Source organism: Saccostrea echinata, unplaced genomic scaffold (assembly GCF_033153115.1).
Source record: "Saccostrea echinata isolate AGI-Se365-2 ecotype Australia unplaced genomic scaffold, CSIRO_AGI_Sech_v1 ptg000029l, whole genome shotgun sequence".
In the NCBI taxonomy this organism is placed as follows: domain Eukaryota; kingdom Metazoa; phylum Mollusca; class Bivalvia; order Ostreida; family Ostreidae; genus Saccostrea; species Saccostrea echinata.
This window is the reverse complement of record NW_026889778.1, coordinates 38851888-38863284: the sequence shown is the minus strand read 5'-3', so window position 1 is coordinate 38863284 and position 11397 is coordinate 38851888.

Genomic DNA, 11397 nt, shown 5'->3' with positions numbered 1-11397 from the left:
TACATATCAACATTGCTATATCAATATGATTAAACCTCTTGCTTTGATCATTTTTTTAAAATCAATATTTTTTAAAGTCGATATAACTTATAGAAATAAAATCACTCAAATGAAAGAAGGCACCTTAGATTATGTTCAAAAACCAGATAGAATTCAAAATATGCGGGTAAATAAGGAGTCACTTTATACACTTTATATAACACTTAACACTTTATATGTTAATTATACACTAAAAGATACAGTGTTCAAGTTGTAAAATAACGCTATATGCTTCCGTAGTTAAGATTAGTCATCCCAATTAATTAAAGTGTGTTCAAACGTAGATTTGATAAATATGACAAACAGTTTTAATACTTTTCTCCTACCCAAACTATACCTTAGCCTTTTCAAACGCCAAAGTTTTTTTAAGCATTTTTTTTCCCCAATACCATCTATATATTAAGACCAAAGGTTTTATGACAATAAAAGAACCAAGTGACGTTGGAACAGAACATAATCCATTCTGTCGCCTTAAGAAATGAACAGAAAATTAAAAAGTTTCTTATTGAAAAACAACCTTTGCTTTTTTTTTTTTTTGGAAGGATTGGATTTTAAAAGTCACTTATTTGACCAGAATTCCAAAATATGTCAAGGGTAGTTTAACATATGTAGTATCTAATATATTGTATGAAAGATAATAGAATAACTTGAAAATATATATTTAATTGCTGTGATAAAATTTAGAAATTTATTTCAAAATTAAGGATTATCTCCCTCATGCATAGCTCTGATCCTTCGATGTCTTTGGCCCAAATAATTAGCACCTTTTTTCAGCTCTTCAAAGTCTTTTTTAATTGAATATTTTAGATTTTCGGTGAACCTGCAAATATTTCTAGTTTTGTTGATAACAAATCCTTATGTGTTTGTGGCATGTGACTATAAGTTAAATAGTAAACTATTGGAGAAGATCGACGGATGTGCAAAAGTTTGCAACTTATAAAAATGAGACTTTTGTGCAGAACTCTGTCCAAAGTGTTTTGGCAGATCACCAATAAAAATGCAATATAATATTCACGTTCATCAGTGTTTTGAACACTACTACGATACATGTACGTTTCTAGAGATTGATATAATCTACATCACATTGGGCTTGCGTCACCCCAGTAGTACTAGTTTTACCATTAACATTGCACATGGTGCAGCGTGGTGTAAACATCATTACATGTATATCAGTAGAAATTAATTCATTTTGTGTTTTAATTGGATTATATTTCATGAAATTGACAGGACCTATGACAGTTGGTAAGTACAAGTTTAAGTAATGATTGGGGTAAAATAATCGAAATGCAAATGGTTAGGTAAAGTTTAAAAAGGATCAAAGATCATCGGATGCCACAATAGACGAATTTCACATTCGGAAGAGTTAATTCCCGTTGTCAACATTACATTCAGTTACAGGCACAGATCCAGGAATTTTTTCCGGGGAAAACAAAACAAAACAAACAAACAAACAAAATAAACACAATGATGGTGGGGTCCATGTTTTTGAAGGGGGAGGACGTCAAAATTCATTTTTATTTGCTTCTGTAAATCAGTATATAGTCCTATTTAAATAACTCTGCAAATTCCAGGGTGTGTGTGTGTGTGTGGGAGGGGGGGGGGGTCCAATCTCCCTAGCCGCTCCCTGTCCCTGAAATGACAAATGATCATGTGACTCCAAATTAGTAGAAAACTTTTCCATTTGATTATACATAATTTTGTTTCTTGTGTTATTATGTTATGTACATCTAATGGTTTAAGGTTATGAACCCCTGGAGGTCATCCTCACTCTGTTAATGAACTGGAAATGTTCACAATATGACTACATCAAATTAAATAAAAGTGCATTAATGATAAGATTGCTTGACATTTCATTCATGAATTTGGGTCAACCCATGTAGAATTAGGAATGAAAATCATTCAAAGAGATGGACCATTAAACTATCTGTATATATTCACATTTTTTTATGTCAAAACAAAGTATTAGGTTCATGAACAAACAGGGGAAGGGGCGAGGGGAAGGAGTTATCTCTACGTCTTAATGGTTGAAAACTCCTATTATGAATGTTAACCTCAAATCCGACTTGTACGTCTTCATTAATTTTAAGTGGTGGTGTCTCCATATGAGTGAAAAATTCCCGAGAGGGACATTTAAGAACAAACAAACATTAATGACTTAAAAAACACAATATACATGTACATTTTTATTAGTCAACGGATATACTTTGGTCATATCTCTAGTTCTCCCTTGAATCAGAAATGAATGACATAAATATTTTAAAAATGATTAAGAGTTGAAAAGGTTGTGCATTTTAAAATTGACTAAGTTCTGTGGTTGAATTAGCTATACCAGTTTAGCTTATTTTGCTACTCAAAGCACCTTGATTAACTATTTTTAATCACACTGTTTTCTGAAATGTGAAGTTTTTTCAACATGGATACAAGTCATGCCGTTTCAGCTTCTGAAAATGCATAAAAAAAAACTGCTTTTCAAATACTGTAACTCTTTCCAAGTACTTGTGATCATAAGTTTTTAGCTCACTTGAATTTTTCTGGTTTTCTGATCACATTTTGTTTGTCATCCATCTGTCCGCCTGTAAACTTTTCACATTTTTGTCTTCTTTGCTAAAGCGCTGGGCCAATTTCAAACAACCTTGCTACAGGTAAAGGGGATTCAAGTTTGTTCAACTGAAGGGTCACACCCTCTTTCAAGGGGGGATAATCAAGAATTAGTGAAAATTTGGTGGTATCATTTAAAAAAGTCTTATCAAGAACCACTGTCTGGGCCCAAAAAGTTGAAACTTTCTTTACATAGACATAGTGTACATTCAAATTTGTTCAAATTATGACCCACTGGGGTAGGGTGGGGCCACATATGGGGATCCAATGATTTACATAGAAAAATGCAGGGGATTTTTTCCATCATAAACCTTCTTCTCAAGAACAGCAAGGGCATTATTGTCATCCGTTTCGCGAAAGGGACCTAGGGGACATTAAATCTCATTTGTCTGTCAGTCTGTCCGTTTGTCTAGCTGTCACAAAAAAATTTAACCTTGGTCATAACTTTTGAATAATAAGAGATAGGGCTTTCATATTTCACAGGTGCATTACCTACAAGAACTTTCTAAACATACTATGATTTTTGAAACCATGACCTTGACCTTAAAGTTTGACCTACTTTTCAAAAAAATATCATTATTTTAAATTGATCATTTTGAAAGAGAAAAAATAGGGCATTCATATTATACATGTATATTACCTATGACAAAACGTCTCTAAATATATCATGACTTTCGATTCTATGACATTGACCTTGAAGTTTAACCTACTTTTCAAAAATGTTATATTTCCTTAAAACTTTTGATTGAGAAGAGATAGGACTTTCATTTTTGACATGTACATTACATGTAACAATATGTTTCCAAGAATGCTATGATTTTTTATCCCTTGACCTTGATGTTTTACCTAATTTTCAAAAATTTTAACTTTGGTGATTACTTTTGAATGACATATGATAGGGCGTGCATATTTGAAACAATATGTCATAAATAATGGCATCCCATCCACTAGGACACGGAAAGCAGGGGACCACAATTCTTTGAATTTGCTTGTTAGTCATTTTGATATGGAAACATCCTCATATAGTGTAGATTCAAGTTTTTTATGCCCTGCCATGAATATGGCCGAGACATATAGTGTTTGTCATGTCCGACTTCAATCAAACGTCATATGTTGATACATACTGATGTAAGCTTTTCTCTGCATCAACTTTTTTGACCTTGACCTTTCCTTTGACCTTGACCTCACTTTCTTAAATTAGTGTCTAGATCAGTTTTGAATAAACAATTCAAGATATATTTATCAAACTTCATATGCTAATAGTATATACTGCTGAGAGCTATGAATTGCATCAACCTTTTTTACCTTGACTTTTCCTTTGACCTTGACCTCACTTTTTTAAATTAGTGTTTATCTACGTTTTAAATAAACCATTTATGATATTTTTAACAAACTTCATATCCTAATAGTAAATACATACTGATGTTAGCTTTTCAACTGCTTCAACATTTTGACCTCAACCTTTCTTTTGACCTTGACCTCTCTTTTCTCAAATTAGTGTTAAGCCCAGTTTTAAATAAATCATTCAAGATAAACCTAATATGCTGATATGTATTAGTGAGAGCTATTCAACTGCATCAAAAACTTTTCACCTTGCACTTTCCTGTGACCTTGACCTCCCTTCTGTTTAATTTGTATTTTGCTTAGTTTTAAAGAAACAATCTAAGATATTTTTATGTAAGCACGCACTTATACATTATTTGGTGAGAATTTATCATCTGATATCCATTTTTTTTAGATTTTAGTTTCAATTTTAAAGAAACTGTTCAAGATATTATCATCAAACTTCATACACTCATACAAATTTTCATGTTGCATTAGTAATATACATTTGGCGGGGCATTTATGTCCTATGGGCATATTTCTAGTTTTCAAATTATGACCTCCGAGGATAGGGTCAGGCCACAATAAGGGATCAAAATTCTACATAGGAATAAAAAAAAAAAATCTTCAAAATTCTTCTTTTCAAGAACAACAAAAGCATGATTAATATGGAAACATTCCCAAGAAGTGTAGATTCAAGTTTGTACAAATTATGACTCCAAGGGTTAGGAAGGGGCCATTTCATTCCTGCCCCTATTTGCCATCCACATGGAAATGCAAATTTTAAAACCATTTTACACATCCACAGGACCAAAACCAATCATCTTCCAAATGATCATGGTTTAAGGCTAGTGCATAAAATATAAGGGAAGTTCTGGGAACCAGGATGTTTAAACATGTTAAATATTTTTTTTTTTTTTTAAACATTGACCCCCCATTTGACCCCAGGGGGAAAATAAAAATTCCGAAACCTTACTGCACATCTACAAGACACCACCAACCATCTCCCAAAAGATGATTAGGCTACTGTGTAAAATGTAAGGGGAGTTCTGGGAACCAGGGGCTTTCTGCATAAAAAACGTCATTTTTCGACCCCTATTTGACCCTAGGGGGAAAATAAAAATTCTGAAACCTTACTGCACATCTACAGGACACCACCAACCATCTCCCAAAAGATGATTAGGCTACTGTGTAAAATGTAAGGGGAGTTCTGGGAACCAGGGGCTTTTTGCATAAAAACGTCATTTTTCGACCCCCATTTGACCCCTAGGGTGAAAATGAAAATTCCGAAACCTTACTGCACATCGACATGACACCACCATCCTTGTCCCAAAAGATGATTAGGCTACTGTGTAAAATGTAAGAGGAGTTCAGGGAACCAGGGGCTTTTTGCATTAAAAAAAACGTCATTTTTCGACCCCATTTGACCCCCAGGGTGAAAATGAAAATTCCGAAACCTAACTGCACATCTCCATGACACCAACAACCATCTCCCAAAAGATGGTTAGACTACTGTGTAAAATGTAAGAGGAGTTTGAGAAAGAGTGTGACAGACGGACGGATGGACGGACGGACGGAGAGACATGAGTAACAACAATATACCTGAACTTTCTTTAGAAAGTGTGGGTATAATCAATCAATCAATCTGACTTTAACAATGCAGCACGAAACTTTGATCCAAAAACCACTATCGGGGTTTATGCATCATAAACAGTATTTATAGATATGGTAATCTATTTCAATCCATACACTTTCAACGTCATCCGGTTCGAATTCTTTTCATGAAAAAAGGTGGGAAAAAAACGATCGATCTAAAATTATCGACTATCAATACTAATTTGTGAGTAGGCATAAAACACATAATTCCAGAGGTGGAACCAGATGCTTATAATTAGGAGGAGTTAGCATCCCCTGAGCTGTCGACTGGTCACACCTGCTGTGAGCCCTAAGTATTGATCAGTTAGACGGATTATTCCGTAGTCAAATTTAGTAAAAAACTAAGGCCTAACAAATGGTATGAAAAACGTCAGCCAAAATACGACCCGAAGATTTATATTTGCTAACAACTTCTTAGAGCATGCATTCCGTTAGACCCCAGAAGCAGTTTTTATCTTTATTGCAGTACATGACAAAACCTGTTCAAATACATGTCATCGTTTTTTGACCCCCAGATTGAAAATAAAAATTCAGAAATTAAATTGCATACCTAAAGGACACCAGCTATCATCTCTCAAAAGATAATTTGGCTAATGTTGAAATGTAAGGGTGTTCTTGGAAGCAACTTTTTTTGTTGAAAAAATAACATTTTTACACCTAGGATGAAAGTGAAAATTCCAAAACCTTATTGTACATCTACAGTAAACACCATACATTCATCTTCCAAAAATGATTTGGTATTTGCTTAAAATGTAATAAGAGTTCTGGGAACCGGTTTTTTTTTTGTAGAAAAAAAAAAACCCATCATTTTTGGCCCCATTTGACACCCAGGGTGAAAATGAAAATTTCAAAACCTTATTGCATATCTATAGGACACTAGCAATCATCTTCAGTAGATAACTTTGCTATAGCATAAGTTGAAAGAAGATTTTTTCTGAAAAGCAAGCTATTTTTGTAGGGGAAAAACGTCGTTTTCGACCCCCATTTGACCCCTAGGGTGAACATTAAAATTCCGAAACCTTAATGTACATCTACAGTGCACCCCAATTCATTTTCCAAAAGATGATTTAGCTACTGGGTAAAATGTAAGAGGAGATCAGGGAACCAGGGTTTTGTAGAAAAAAGTCATTTTTTTACCCCCATCCCCCCGGGGGAAAAATAAAAGATCCAAAACCGTACTGCACATCTATAGGACACCAACAATCATTTCTCAAAACATGATTTGTCTATTGCATTAAATGTAAAAAGAATTCTGATGAAAATGAAAATTCTGAAACCTTATTGCACATCTACAGGACATTACAAATCATCTTCCAAAGGATGATTTGGCTACTGGGTAAAATGTAAGAGGAGTTCAGAAAACCAGACATTTATCGGAAAAAAAACGTCATTTTTTACCCTTATTTTGCCCTCAGAGTAAAATTGAAAATTCAAAAACCTTATTGTACATCTACAGGACACCCCTTAGCATATTCCAAAAGATCAATTGGTTACTGCTTAAAATAAAAAAAGGAGTCTGAGGAAGAAGAAAGTGTATCTATAGTAATTCATAATGATTTTTAATAATATGGCCCCAATATATACAAGTTAGAATAGAAAATTAATGAAAATTATTGCTGCAGGTAGTGGTTAATAAAGCATACTTCTTTCATAATTAAAAATACAGACATGTTTATGTTGGATTATGTTGAAAGACCTCCACATTTCTACCATAATGATGAATGTTTGACAAGATGTCATCGATGCGTCTATTCAACCTTTGAACAGGCAGAAACCCGACTGCGTTGATCAAGCAGTCCGCCAAAAGTCTGCATAAATGGTCATCATCTTACTACATATTTTTTTCAAAGTAGTAGCCTTCTATGCGTTTACAGTCATGAAGAACCAAATAAAAAAACATACACCTTAAGTCAACAGAACGCTTACCTTCTACACTGCGTAAACATAATACAGTTTGAGAGCATTTGAATTTCTTCCTTGTTTTCTTGTTTGCACAGAAGTAGAATATAAACCTTCCTATTGCTGAAAATATTTTAGGCAGAATCTAAAAGCATGTTTCTATATTAAAACTAATTAGATATAACTTACATAATTTTTGTGTAGACAAAAAAGTTTGAAAGACCTTCCTTATTAGGAAGAGTCGTTTTAAGGGCAGTTGGGGAAAAATCAAACGAACTTTTTGTGTTTTTAAAGGATTATTCACACAAACGTAACGTCGTTCATAGCATGAAACATAATCATGCATATATATTATATCATCAAAGAATCTTTAAGAAATAACGGAAGTCGATTTATATTATAACCCTCTGAAAGTTATTTGAAAAAAACAAAAAAAATATCAAAAAATTAATATATGTAGACAAGGATACAAATGAATATGAAAAGCATGAAGCAAGGACGTAAAAAATAATCATGAATTAAAAAACACACACACAAAACCTATTTTCTGGTTGGGAACTCGGCTGTTGTATACTATGTTTTATATCATAGAGAATTGGTTTAATTCAATGAACATGATTTTCTTTTTCTATCATTTTTTTATTCGTGGGAAAGGAGCAGCAGATAGCACTGAAAATCCTCAGGGGAAGTGCTTGCAGTCCTCTGCTTGAAAAATGAAGGTGTTTGGTGTAAATTCCTATACACCCCTGAAATGATCTAGATAATCATAGTACTTCGGTTTAAACGATCTCATCCAAAAGTCCGGTCTCCACGTCCTACAGTGGGATTCCAACTCGTAGGGTAAGATTGAATTCTTACTCAGCAACTCTAGAGCGAAACACTCTAACCACTGCGCCACTCGGGCTTTTATAAAGTATTCTAAGCAAATCGTTGTTGTTTTTTCTGCTATCACTGCTGAAGTTTCCTCACCTCAAATCAGTTTTTTTTATTTGCTTGCTTTTTATTTAATTTTGTTTCATTTGCAATAAGTGTGAACATCCCTAAGCGAGAGATTACATGTAGCTGCTGTCATAATGGTTATATATCAAACATATATTTATCAATGGCATAAAACAAGATGTACTACAAGAGTGAAGTAAAATGTAAAATTAAAATTTGGAAGAAAGCAAAAAAAAAAAAAAAAAAAAAAAGAAGAAGAAGAAAAAAAAGGATGAGCAATTTTTACTCGTTTAATGGGATAACTAGGTTCCATACGCTAGATTTTTCCAAATATTGTTCTTTGTGTTTTGAGTTGTCGAAAGATATTCCACAGTCATTATGTCTTTTGACATTTAAAAAGAACACAGTTTGAGAAAACTGGTGATTAATTTGAAGGGTTGTTCTATCAACATGCCCTGTCTGTTCGACGTCATTAGGATACATGTAAGCGTTATATATATTTTTTGACTAAGGACTTTTTTTTTTTATTAATCTCCATTCCGATGCTAACATGTCATTCCTTAAAACCGGTATTGCGAACCCAACCACCCATCTTCATGTACAGTCAATATCTTTCAATTTCAATCTCAATTCCATTTGCATACTTCTAAGAAAAAGACTACAGTTTTCATTAAACTTTTGTAGCCTATTGGGAACATACTCTTGTTCTTAAAATGATTTATTGTTGAAAAATGATTAGTGCTATGAATTTGCGTCATGTATACATTGATACTTTCTGAATAAAGGTGGCATAACATTCTAAAAAAGATAAGGCTATCTCATTTCTACCAAAAATATCCAACAAACATTCCCTATCATACATTGACAGCTGGGGGAACGTATCTTTTAATCTTAAAAAGATCCTAGTTAAATGACAATTTCCTCAATATCCATATGATTCAATTTGCGGTACAAAACTTGTCTGAAAAATTTTTACGGATATAATTAATAAAAGAATTCAGCGACAACAGGAAGGAATTATCTATACTATCTCCTTGTATTTTCAGGAAATGAACACGCCCAGATTACATTATCTTATGATTTAGTGTCTCATCTGTGTTTTTGTCTGAATCTCAAATATAGTGATTTTGTGTTTGTTTTTCATTTGTTATCAGCTATAACGATGAGAGAGTTAGAGAGGGGTGGGGTATTTCATGAGCATATCTTTCAAAATAAGTTTCCGTCATACAGAGTTACATGGCGCTCACTGATTCAAATTGAAATTTGAATCTTAAAAAAGTATTCCTTGATCGCATGCTGTACCTTTGGTAGAATATTAGCGATACTACTTTAAAAAGTACGAAACTGTAAGATACAAAACCATAAATATATTGCTAAATTTTTTACTTTAAGTCCATGTTTCATCAATTAGGTAGATCAGCTGCTTCGCTGCATATCTAAATTTTGAATTATATGAAAGAATGGGTCCGTCATTTGAAGTTTAGCCATGGTAACTTTATAGTACCCTTGCCGTCTTCTGTGTGCTTTTCAATCCTCCATTAAATATACTTAAAAGTCACTCCTGTATATTTTGCTGTTCTTTAGGTTCTGTAATGTTCATGTAAAAACATACTCTGATAAATGCAAAATAAGACAATTTCTTCGGACTTTTTAAAATATTAACCAACTTAAATTCCACAAAGTTAATCCAGAAGTGTTAACAGACCAAGGGCTCGGATGTTTAATTGGAATTACTTTTAACTAGCAAAACATTTTTAGAACTAATTACACAGCACGATTTTGAAATTCTTATATATTTTCGAAACCAGGTGAAAATAAGTAACCTCTTAATGATCTCTTCTCAAGATAAACATTCAGCTTAAGTCAAAAATTAATATTCAGTAAAGAGTGAGTATACTATAAGTATATGCCAATTCAAATTTAAATTTAGTTCATTCTTAAATCAAGAGTCTCAGCATTACAGCCACGTTCAACAGAGGTGACTGTAAGGAGTCCCATTCCCAACAACGTTCTTCTTTCCACGTCAAATACTTCTTATGCCAATATGCCAAATAATGATTTCGATAAGCTTTGTCAAATAGGTCTAATTTGGTTTCTAATATTGCTATCATTGTGTAAATCAGATACATCGCAGCATCGGGGATCGATGAAAGAATGCTCTGCAGTTCCTCCTTTAGAATTTTCACCTTATACATGTCATTTCTTTTAGAAAAACACAAAGCCTTAAGGAATATGGAGTAAGGACGTGGTGGAAAAAATATAAATGCAGAGGGGCGCCTTCCATTAGAAGAATTTCAGGCGCTATTTCCTTGGGATGAATCGGCATCCTTCGAAACACTTCAAAGTCGTACAAAACACCTACTGAGGCCTTGCTTCTAGTCAAATTACCATTTCAAAAATTAACAATGTATTCTTCATCCAGAAACCTTGAGCTTACATATAGAAAACCTCGGTTATCATCTAGAAAATCTTCATATTGTCGGATCATTTTCAAAGCGTTGAGGTAGTATCCCATACAGTAAAAAGAAGTTGCTAAAGTTAGCCGTCCTCTAATTACACCTGCTGAGTTTGTTTATTTCATCAAGTCAAGTGCCTTTATGGTTTGTCTGTACCGGAATTGTGCACATATACTGGTGTCATTCATTGCTTTATAAAAAAAAAAAAAGATCATAGCTAGTAACGTTTGTGCTTTTTCGACTTAACATTCCTGTGGACAATTTACCTAATAATTGGTCGTCGCTCCGTGTTTCTCCTGTATTTGTTTTCGGTGGAAGCAGTCCAGTGGTAACCTAATAATCACCACCGCAGCCAGTAGCGCAAATATATAATAAAAACATAATATTACTTAAAACTGAAAGTTCCTTTCCGTATTTGCCCTAACAAAAAATAATATAGTTAACAATTGTGAATTAACAATTAACAATTCATAATAGTGATAATTTT